Source organism: Humulus lupulus, chromosome 8 (assembly GCF_963169125.1).
Source record: "Humulus lupulus chromosome 8, drHumLupu1.1, whole genome shotgun sequence".
Lineage (NCBI taxonomy): Eukaryota > Viridiplantae > Streptophyta > Magnoliopsida > Rosales > Cannabaceae > Humulus > Humulus lupulus.
This window is the reverse complement of record NC_084800.1, coordinates 62613564-62624442: the sequence shown is the minus strand read 5'-3', so window position 1 is coordinate 62624442 and position 10879 is coordinate 62613564. Positions and strand designations below refer to the sequence as shown.

The window sequence follows — 10879 nt, the reverse complement described above, 5'->3', positions numbered from 1 at the left end:
CATTTTGACTTATTGTGCATAAAAAAAAAAAAAGTAAATAATAATAATATAAATAAATAGTTCATAATTAATAATTTATTTATCTTGACTTAAAAATTGAATTGACTATGTTACTTATTAAATTTAAGTTTTTATTATTATTATTATTATTATTACTATTATTATATATTTTTCCACTCTTCTGGATCTCTGACGATTTTTTTTTGTTTAATAAATTAATAGTTTGTGAAAAGATAACTTAGTTGTAAATTAATATTTTCTAAATATTTAATTAAATTATTTACTACTTCACAATAGTTTATTAATTTGGAAGAAAGAAAATGCTTCATTCTCCTATTAAAAAAATAATAATGACTACATTGCAAATTAATAAATCAATAATATTCAATTATAAAATATTTGTATTTTTTTAGGGGAAAAATAATCTCAATGATTGTGAGAAAATAAATATATAAGTCAGTGAAATTTAGGAGTTAAAAAAAAGTACAATATAGTAAAACACAAATGAAGAAAAGAAAAACCCGATAAAAGGAAAGAGAATAATAATAAAATTTTGTTAGTAATTAAGTTAGATAAAAATTTATAAAATGACATCATAAAAAATTAGTTGATGAAAGATGATATTTAAAAAAAATAGAAAATTGGTTTGTAAAATTTAAGATATAGGGAATAAATAAATAAATCAGATTTGTCAAAAAGAAAAATAGTAGATGATATAAAAATTGAAAATGATTTGCTCAAAAAGATAAATATTATTTTTTTAATATTCAAAACAGTAAAAAACATGGAACAAAAGAAAAAAAAATCAGTGAAGTAAAAACTTAAAAGACAAAACAACATAAGATAAGATGGAGTGAATAAAATAGTGTCAAAAAAGAAAATTGACCAGATGAATAATGCGGTAATCATATTCTAAATTTTATTTTATTATTTACTATTAATTTATATAAATATATAATTAAAAGTATATATATATAAATATTTATATGAAAGTACTACCTGTAATAATTGGCCATGTGTGAGCAGTTTCGAGTATCTCAATGAAATGAAACATTGATCATAAATTTAGAAAAAGACAAAAACTAAAATAATAGAAAATAATTAAGGAAAAAAGGATATATCAATGACTTAGGAGTCGGTAACTCACTACCAAACAAAAAAAAATCACTCAAAAAATTATTGGTGCATATATATATATATATATATATAAAGGAGAGCTTCAAGGAGATGAACTCTAAAATTACTCCAAACTATTTTTTCTATTTTCTCCTTTAATCTAATTTTTTTATTCATTTTAATTATTAATTATTTAAACTTTATTTTTTTAAATATGTAAATAAGATATTTTTTTAATATAGCTTCAAAGAGATAAAGTGGTACTCTAAAATTACTCCAAACTATTTTTTCTATTTTCTCCTTTAATCTAATTTTTTTATCCATTTTTATTATTAATTATTTAAACTTTATTTTTTAAAATATTTAAATAAGATATTTTTTAAATCTATCTATATATATATATAAAGGAGAGCTTCAAGGAGGAGATGATGGGGCACTCTAAAATTACTCAAAACTATTTTTTATATTTAATACCTTTAATCTAATTTTTTTATTCATTTTTATTATTAATAACTATTTTTTTTATTTTCTCCTCTAATGTAATTTTTTATTCATTTTTATTATTAATTATTTAAACTTTATTTTTTTAAATATTTAAATAAGATATTTTTTTAATTAAATACCTAATAAACTAACAATCTATATATATATATATATATAAAGGAGAGCTTCAAGGAGATGGCGTGGCACTCTAAAATTACTCCAAACTATTTTTTCTATTTTCTCCTTTAGTCTAATTTTTTTATTCATTTTAATTATTAATTATTTAAACTTTATTTTTTTAAATATGTAAATAAGATATTTTTTTAATATAGCTTCAAAGAGATAATGTGGTACTCTAAAATTACTCCAAACAATTTTTTCTATTTTCTCCTTTAATCTAATTTTTTTATCCATTTTTATTATTAATTATTTAAACTTTATTTTTTAAAATATTTAAATAAGATATTTTTTAAATCTATCTATATATATAAAGGAGAGCTTCAAGGAGATTACGTGGCACTCTAAAATCTCTTCAAAGCATTTTTTCTATTTTCTCCTTTAATCTAATTTTTTTTATTCATTTTCTATTTTCTAAAATATGTTAACAATTAAAAATATCAATATATACACATATTAATTTGATTTAAAATTTATTTAGCTTAAATATCTTAACTACTTAATCATTGAAAAATACTAAAAAAGTTAATTAAAAATTATGTAATAGTTTTTTGGTTCTCTATATGTATCTATTTTTCTTATTATATTACTAAAAAATTTAATCTATATATCTATATATATATATAAAGGAGAGCTTCAAGAAAATTATGTGGCATTCTATAATCTCTTCAAAGCACTAATTCTATTTTCTCCATTAATCTAATTTTTTAATTCATTTACAAAATCCATTATTTTTTTTAATTTTTAAATTCATATACATCATCACGTGTCAATGTAAGAAACATATTATATGAGTAAGATAAAAAAAAAATCTCAACTATACAATTTCAAAAAAAAAATTATTTTTTAATTATTACAAAAGACTACGCGAAGCGCGGTTATATTTTCTAGTTTATGTATAGTAGTTGAACTTAATTTATAAACATTCACTTTTGATTATATTACAATCGTAAACCAAGAAATATATACGTAAATGGTTTACATTACAATATTACACATTGGATAAATTTTTTAAAACTATATAACTACGTGTATTTAAAATAATTAAATTCAAATAGGTTAAAATAAAATTTCACGTAAATGTGTATAATAATTTAATGTAAATATTATGTGGATATACATTATTCTATATCAATTACTATAAATACATATATAATATAAAATAAAGAGTAATGACATGTGCATTTAAAATATATACTAAAATATTACATACAATAATGTGTTAATTTGATCTAACTAATTACATTTATTAAAATTGAGACTCACTATTTTAAAAAGCAATAACATATCACTGTTAATATTTGAGTACATATTTTAAATGTTCGGAACACTGCTTTAAAATAAAATGGCGTTGTGAATAGGTATTCTTGTATATATACTCATTTGTTCTTATCGCATATGGATATGAAATAACAAGAGATTGGGAAGCGTTTGTTATTTGAAAACCTGGAGACAGTGGGGTCCAGTGTTGCGACTTTAGTTAAATAAGTGATGATTGTAGTCAACTATATTTATATATATGTTGAATCAATATACATCAACTTTAAATAGGGTATTATTTAATTTCGTAGACGCATTATTGTTTCTAGTAAAAATAATGTATAGATGGATTATGGAGGTTATTCGCTTGGAAGAGGAACAGTAAGTAGTAGAGTCAATGACTGGATCTGGGAATTAGTACTGTTTTGGGTGAAAATCATTAATAATCAGCAAAGCGGTGCAGTTTTCATTTTTACTGATTGGTTTGTATGAGGTCACTGATGTGGCTTTCTGTGGATGATACAGATACAGGTGCAGAGGAGGGTTTTGCATGCATTTTAGGCTGCCCACGTGGTAGTTTTTCACTATGGTATATTCATTCTGAATTCCGAATCATGATCCGTGTTTGATTATTATCCAATCAATATAATCGGATTACAAAGTGAGGTAACAATTTTTTTAGTGAAAGAAAAATTAAATGAGGTATTTATTGAATCAAGATTTTTTATTAAGTTATCCTGTCTCATAATATGTTTAATTAATATATTTTTGACTCCTTATTTTATTAAAAGAGTTAACTGTTTTTTAATGAAAAAAAATTAAGTGAAATATCAGTATTATATTAATTAGACACGTTATGAGATTTGATAGAAAATTTAATGTGTCTATTCTATTGATTTCACACATTACGAGACATAATAAGGATCTTAATTCACTCCAAGTAGCAGCATTTATCGGTTTCTATAATACCCAAGAAAGAGCAAATGTTTTTTTTAAATTTATTATTATTTTATTTTTTCGGTGTTTCTAAAAAAAAGGTTTGGTTTTTGTGTGTGCATGTCTATTAGACCATGGATAAAGTAAGGTATAAAATTCATGCGAAATTTAACATAAAAATTGAGTTAAATATTTGTAAATGTATTTTAATAAATAAAATATAAAATTAATAGTTATTTAAATTAAGAATTTCAAACTATTTTCTATCATTATATATGTTCAACTAAATTATGAAAATGTTCAGCTTACATTTAATGAATTTTGAGCTATAAGTTATATATATATATATATATTTATGCTGATGTTTGTTGAGTTTTGAGTTAGATCTTGATTTTTGTTATTTTTAATAAATTATTGGATAGATTATGAATAATTTGTAAATTGATTGTTGATTCTGTTAACAATGAATATGTATTTTGTTTATGATAATCTTGATATGTGTTCCAATAAATTAACAAAAAACCACAATTATTGCATTCCGGTGAGAACATACAATGCCTTGGATCATAGGTGTCAACGTAGCTATTATTAGGACGTATTTTTAAACTACTATGATATTTCTTTTTTGTTTTAATCATAAAAGTGAATATGATGAAATAGAGATTATTTTGCAAAATAGTTTCTTTATACATATAAATATATATAAATTTTGGCAAAATAGTATTTTAGATATAGGATGTAAAAAACCTAGATTAGAAATTTTCAACAGGGTGTTGTAAAATGTTTGGAAGAGCATTTTATAAAAAATTATCAAAATGACATTAATATACAAAATAACTATAAAAAAATGTTAATTTTGTCAAAGGTCAATAAATAATAATAATAATAATAATAATAATTGTTAAGTACATACATTATCTCTTAACTTTTGTTTACTCAATTTTAATATCTATTTAAACACTTGTTTAAATTTGAAAAAGTTTAGACAAAAAAAAAAAAAAGATATATATATATATATACATATCTTAGTGTTGTCATCATAAACAGAAAGTGATGAAAGAAATATGTAAATACACACACAATATTTGGAAATTAGTAGCAGTGGAATAGGTTAATTTGAATTATTGACCAGCCATTCCGTTGCAACAATCAACTACATGCATTTTAAAAGTTGGCATCTTTCGCTGTCCCTCACCTCACAACTCATATAAGCCAATTACAAGAAGCAATTAAGTCTTTGGATGGGGAAATTGGATTGAATGTATCTTCAAATGATATGGATTAAAAATATATATATATATGTACATTTTACTTTTTTTTTTTGGGAGCGCAAGTTAATGCTGTTTAGTTATGAAATACAATCGATATTTGGTGTATGAAATCAACTTCATGCAAAGTTTGAAATGTTTGTTATCCAATAATAAAACTAAGGTGAAATATATGATCAGTAGTTAATTGTCACTTCGGTTTGGGCTATTTAAATTTAGCATGGCCGCCTCGCAACTACTGCCACGTGCTTTAAAAAAAAAAAAGAATTTTGTGAGAGGTAGAATTGCAAAATTTAATAAAAGTGATTAGGGTTCATTTGATTAATGAAGTACGTACACAATTTATTATAAATCTACTTTTGAGTGTGTTTTGTTTTAATTTTGTATTATTGTTTGATAATAATTTTAAATTTGTTCATGATAAAAAACCTTGTACGTGTGGGAATGAATTTTCAATGATTTAAATTTTGAATTAATCACTTACAATTTTATTTATAGAAGAAGAAATTGAAAAATGATGAAGTTAGTATGAGAAAAATATAACGTAGTTAGATATAATACTTGAATAAATGCAATATGATAAATACAATATTTATATCTATTAAATTAAAAATACATAAATATTATAATTATAAATAAAATAATATAAATAACTATAATATAAATAGCAATTAGAATTAATCTAGACAATAATTATAATGAACAATAATAACAACAAAATAAAAAAGTGTAGCACACAGTTTTCTTAAAACAGATTCGCTGCCTCCAAGAGATTTCGACGTCTGTTTCCTAGGATACAACGGAGAACGACAACTGACTCAATTACTTCACTAAACCAAATATGCCCATACTCTACTACACTAAGAATATAAAACTTTTAAGTAAAACCATAATATAAATATAATTAATATATTTATATACGTACCTTAAACTTAAGGAATTTTATATGTTAAACTACTAAGCCTAGACTTCCTTATATAGGCCAAGAATGAGGAAAAATTCCTCTCATAACCAATGTGGGGCTAACTCCTATATGTTTTTCAATCCAACAAAATATTATAATAATCCCTCACATGAATGAAAAACTGACTCAAGAAAAACAACAAAAGAGTTAGAAAAGATTAAAATTTTTGGTCAAAGAACCGTTGACTTTTATTTGAAAAGATTCATACATTTATGGGATCCCAAAGTATTACAACCCAATTTAAAAAAAAAAAAATTGTATATACATCAAAAGTTACATCCAGCCGACCTAAGCAGCAAAAACATGGCTACAACCCTCGTTCCTCTGAGATATCCCTGGCCGTGGTGGTCGAGCAGTCGCATATGTACATGTCGCCACCGAAGCTGTAATGCCCAAAAATCCCTAATGCGGTTTAATGGTTGGATTAGTAGGCCAGGAGGGCCATAATTGATTTATTATGCCATTAAATGATTATATGCATGCATGTGGGTCCACATTCCATCATAGGGGCATTTTGGTAATTTGGCCCGTTGAGGGTGTAATTGTATATTTGTATGCATGCCGTTGATCTATTGTTGATACCACATTATAATGTTGATTTGTTCGAGCTATTCGGCATAAGACGATATTTGAGTGCAAATTAGCGGTTTAGTCATAACAGGATTAAGTTCGGGGCTCGGGGTGAGTCTCGGGGTAATTTTGTGATTAGAGCGTTGCCAGGAATAAAATGGTAACAGGATATGAATTATTGGTATTTGATAACTTTGAGAATAACAGGAATTGGAAGGTGTTAATTATGATTAGCGAAATAGGTGGAAAAGGACAGTTTTACCCTTGGGAGTCTTTTGAAAACTTTAAATGACCTAGGGGCAAAAAGGTCTTTTCACCATATGTTATATTTAAGCCATTGAAGGCTGTAGAAGGTTAGAAAAACAGAGTACCAAAAACATCTCTCCTGTACCTCTTTTCTTCCCCTTTTTCTTTTGGATTTTTGGAGCTTTTCTTGAGGATTCAAGCTAGGGAAGTGGATCTTGAGGGCTTAGGATTGTGTTCCACCATTGAAGATGATCCTAATCTGAGCTTGAGGTAAGTTTCTAGCCATTAAAACTCTAGCTTTGCTCTATTTTTGGTTTGGTTTTCAGCTTGGTTTTCTAGATTGGTTAAAGGGAATTGATGGAAGTTTTTGGCTAGGGTTACTTGGGTGGTGATGCCTAGGATATGTAAAGATGGTTTTTAGGTTCATTTGGGATGTAAAATGAGGCTTGGAAGATTTTGATTCAGGTTGCTAAATACCCCTTGACTCACTCCGAGTCAAGTATAAATCCCGTTGTGACTTTCCCACTAGCTTACTTCCTAGGATCGTCTCGTGCTGAGTAACCCTAGCATAACCAAATAATAATGAAGCACCACAAACATGCCACATATATGCCAAATATACCTGAAATGACCAAAATATGAAAATCACCCAATTAATTAGAAATGGATTTACATGCATATTTAATACACCTAAACAAGGCCTGTCCCAAAGATTGTTTCCCTTTGCCCCAGATCGATTAGATGGTAGATGTAATGTCCAAGTATGAGATGTTAAGTTTCATGGACTCCGGCTATAACCAAATCTCAATGCACATAGCGGACCAAGAACACACTAGCTTCCAGACAGACAAGGGTGTGTACTGCTACATTGTTATGCCCTTCGGGCTCAAGAACACCGGAGCCACTTATCAAAGGCTGGTCAACAGAGTGTCCTGGGCCCAACTGGGAAGGAACATGGAGGTCTAGATAGAAGATATGCTTGTCAAGTCTAAGACCTCCGAGGGACACACTGATGATTTGGTAGAGGCGTTTGCCATCATTCAGAAGTATGGGATGAAGCTGAACCCCAAGAAGTGCACTTTTGGCGTGGCATCCAGGAAGTTCCTGGGATTCATAGTGAGCTCACGAGGGATAGAAGCCAGCCCGGACAAGATCAGAACGCTGATCAAAATGCCCTCAACACGGAAGCACAAAGACATGTAGAGCCTAATAGGAAGAATAACGACCCTGAGCCGCTTTGTCTCAAAGTTCACAGACAAGTGCATCCCATTCTTCAACATCCTTCGTAGAAGCCAAAGGTTCAAATGGTCGGCCGAATGTGAAGAGGCCTTCTAGAAGCTGAAGGAACATTTGGCCTGGGCACCAATCGTGGCAAAGCCAGTAGACGGGGAGCCGTTATACCTTTACTTGGCCATGTACAAACACGCCATCAGCGCCGTACTTGTGCAGGAGGAGGGAAAAGTCCAGCTCCCGGTTTATTACGTGAGCAAAAGGTTATTGGGCGTGGAGTCCAGATACTCGCTAATTAAGAAATTAACATTTTGCTTACTGATTGCGTTCTGAAAGCTGCGGTGATAAGCGTACAAAATGTACGTTTATTTATAACATTTTCAGATTGATTTGGTTGTTTTTCTCAAGAGAAAGTTTCTATTTAACCTGTTTGGTGAACTTGTGCAGTTTGTCGTTATAATTCTGATTTGTTCGAGAATTTGGTTAACTGTTTGTTTTAGTAGCCGAAAATTGGCTAATCTTTGGAAATATGGTATAGGCGATATATCGCCTGTCTTGGGCGATATATCGGCATAAGAAGGAATTCCAAATTTTGGCTTTGCAGAAACGACATCAGAAACTCGCGTTTTTATCGAGAAAATTCACCAGGCGATATATCGCCTCATCTATGCGATATATCGGCACGAGGGTATTTTTGGAAAGTGTTATGGAAATTCGTAGGTTTTTGGGATTTTGGTAAGAAGAATAAAAAGAAGATAGAGAGGGAGAGAGAAGGGAAGCATTCTGATGGCAAAGGAAAAGAAACAGAGAAGAATTCGCGTTTATTTCGTTTGTGTTTATTTTTATGCTTTTGAATTTTAGATTGGATGATGAAGTTTAATATTATGAACTAAATTCTTATTTAGAGTATTTTAATGTAGTCACTGGATATTCTATTCGTCTTTAATGCAATTTCTATGAATCTTTGAATTTATGGTTATCTATTGTTATTATGTTTAATGCTTGTAATTGATTGGCCATCTGTTGCATGATTATTGGTTTTAATTCAATATCTGAAAAGTGAGAATTGGAATAGCTTTAGACAATAGACATAGATTTCAATTTAGAACGAAAGTATCAAATTGGTTTGTGTAGCAATTAGGTTTTTGTTCTTAATGCGGTTTATGTGTAGAATTTATCACAGACATGTAGAAAATTCGCAGGTAAACTGAATATTTTATATCTTGAGAGAGAATAGAATTGTCATTAGTAAACTTGCTATAACCATAGATCACAGAAATATATTAGTTGTATTATTGATTGAATAGAATTGAAGGTTGATGAAATTAGAATACTCTAATCTTTCGCTCATATTAAATTTCGTTAATTAAATTGTGCTTTCTTAGTTTATTGATCATTGTTAATTGTCATTAAAATTTCATTAGTCAAATAGAAATAAAAGTTTGCTATTGGTAATTATTAGATCAATTCCCTGACGGAACGATAATCTATTTCCACTACTATTACTTGTTTATTTGATTGCGTATACTTGCGCAGTGGTAAAAATTCGCAACAAGTTTTTGGCGCCGTTGCCGGGGAATTGATATTCTATTAATATCAAAATAGTTAATTTTTATTCTAATTTGGCTGTTTTTATTATTTGAACTAATCCAAGTTGTCGCATTCTGTTTTAATAGGTGAATCTTTTGTATGCGACGTGAAGGATCTGCAAATCTTGTGCCTGTTAATCCTGAAATCGAAAGATCCTGCAGACAAAACAGAAGGAAAAAGAGGTTGGAAGTATCAATGGCTGCCAACCAAAGAGACGGGGTTAACAACAATGATGGTCAGAATCATATCGCTCAGGACCAAAATGTGCGAGCATTAAGAGATTATGTGCTCCCTGCTGTCACAGGAGTGCACTCGTGCATTAGGCCGCCGACTATTACTGCCAATAACTTTGAGATTAAGTCGGCGATGATACAAATGGTCCAGACTTCTGTTCAGTTTGGTGGTCTCCCCAATGAGGATCCTAACTTGCACATAGTGAATTTCCTTGAGCTATGTGCAACGTTTAAGTTTAATGGGGTGAGCGATGATGCAATAAGGCTGAGATTGTTCCCTTTTTCACTAAGGGACAGGGCAAAAAGTTGGCTTATTTCTCTACAGGCCAACTCAATCAATACATGGGAGGAACTAGCTCAGAAGTTTCTCTCAAAGTTCTTTCCTCCTGCAAAAGCTGCGAAGTTGAGGGGAGAAATCAATAACTTCTATCAGAATGAGGGAGAGTCATTGTACGATGCATGGGAAAGATTCAAAGACCTGCTCAGAAAATGCCTTCATCACGGTATAGAGAAGTGGATGTTAGTCCACAATTTTTACAATGGGCTTTGCGGTACTACTCGCACTATAATAGATGCAGCAGCAGGTGGTGCTTTCATGAGTAAAGGGGCTGATGAGGCATATGAATTGTTAGAGGAGATGGCTATGAACAACTATCAGTGGCCTGCCGAACGAGACACTTCACAGAGAAAAGTAGCCGGGGTACATGAATTAGATGCTATAACTGCTTTAACTGCTCAGGTTGCTTCATTGACAAAGCAGTTGCAACAAAACAAGATCTCAGCTCAAGCCCAGGATATACAGATGC

The 10879-nt window shown here is 29.2% G+C and overlaps 1 non-coding gene across 1 annotated transcript; it reads right to left on the bottom strand.

The window, feature by feature from the left end:
- Positions 1–10473: 10473 nt before the first annotated feature.
- On the bottom strand, positions 10474–10580 carry LOC133799137 (small nucleolar RNA R71). Its single transcript, XR_009876337.1, has one exon. It is a non-coding gene; the product is annotated as a small nucleolar RNA R71 (small nucleolar RNA).
- Between the last annotated feature and the right edge of the window lie 299 nt (positions 10581–10879).